Source organism: Nannospalax galili, unplaced genomic scaffold (assembly GCF_000622305.1).
Source record: "Nannospalax galili isolate Female #2095 unplaced genomic scaffold, S.galili_v1.0 scaffold463, whole genome shotgun sequence".
NCBI lineage: Eukaryota > Metazoa > Chordata > Mammalia > Rodentia > Spalacidae > Nannospalax > Nannospalax galili.
The window spans coordinates 482348-483683 of record NW_008349529.1 but is presented as its reverse complement, the minus strand read 5'-3'; the positions used below and the strand labels follow the sequence as shown (position 1 = coordinate 483683).

At 38.2% G+C, this 1336-nt stretch overlaps 1 non-coding gene across 1 annotated transcript; it reads left to right on the top strand.

The window, feature by feature from the left end:
* Positions 1 to 774: 774 nt before the first annotated feature.
* LOC115072655 lies at positions 775 to 853 on the top strand. Its single transcript, XR_003851688.1, has one exon. It is a non-coding gene; the product is annotated as a small nucleolar RNA SNORD55/SNORD39 (small nucleolar RNA).
* Positions 854 to 1336: the final 483 nt, after the last annotated feature.

Sequence of the window (1336 nt, the reverse complement as noted above, 5' to 3'; positions counted from 1 at the left end):
CTCTGCTGTAAACAGGATTTATTTTAGGGCATCTCTGAAGCTTTTTGTTTTATTCTACTCAGAGTCAAGTGAACTCCCCTTGGGGACAGTGAAATATGCCCTGACACATTTCTTCTGAGCACATGTTTATATTTCAGCAAGAAAGGGCCCCCTTAGCTTGATCTGAATTTATATAGCAAAGGTTGCAATTTCTCAAGTCTCCTATAAAGTCATTATGGTTGATAAGACCTCTGGGATAAGGCACATTTTAAAGTGTTGCAGAATATGAACCCATGCACTTCCTGATCAGTGTAGATCTCTATGTAGGTAAAATTACTGCTGTGCACATGTTCATTTCTTTCTAGGTTTTATTCTGACCTGTATAATGAGATTTATAGCCTTAAAAATGCCATTTTTGATGTTTTCTCTTATTCATGACTCTAATTAGTCCATAGGAGAGGTGAGCTTTTATTTTTTATTTTAAATTTAAGTTTAAAATTTTTGGCTGCTGTATACATGTATGTGTGTCCTTAAATTCTAAGTCAAACTAAACCCTTCCTTAAGTGATTTTGGTCAAAGTATTTTATCACAGCAATAGGAAAAGTAACTAATATACTAGATGAACAAAAGTAAGCAATTTTCTTTTTGTAATGCTGGAAATATTCTATCATGTCAAAATTTAATTCAATTAGGAATTAGAGAATTTTTAATCATTTTTAAAATAAAATACAATGAACAAATGTGTGTAGTGCTTGTTCCAGTTCTTCAAGAGAGCCTTTAAAAAAATTTATTGTTTGAACGTGGTAACACCTGGGTATGCTGCAAACTCCTGACTGCGTGGTGGGAAGGCCAACTTTGGAGAGCTGAGCCTGCAAGGTGCTGGGCCCAGAATTAGCCAGCCACCCACACCGAGTCCCAGTAGCTCATGCTTCCATTAAAATTTTTTATTATTTATTATTTTTATTTTATGAGTATGAATGTATTGCCTACAAGTATGTAAGTGAACCCATGTTGTGCAATGCCCAGAGATCAGAAGAGGGTGTTTGATCCTCTGGAGCTGGAATTACCAACGGTCGTTAGCTGCCATGTGGGTGCTGGGAATCGAACCCAGGTCCTCTGCAAGAGCAGCCGGTGTTCTTAAGCGCTGAGTCATCTCTCCAGCCCTCAAGAGAGTATTTGGAACTTTTTTCAGTGTAGTAGCCTCTAGGCCTGTCAGTGTGTGTGAGATTGCTTGATGCTAAATCTTGTATCCAACGAGCTCCAACTGCTGTTGAAATTTTGCCTCCCTTAAAAATACAATTTCTGCCGGTGGTGAGATGACTCAGCAGGGAAAAGCCATTGCCGACAAGCCTGATAA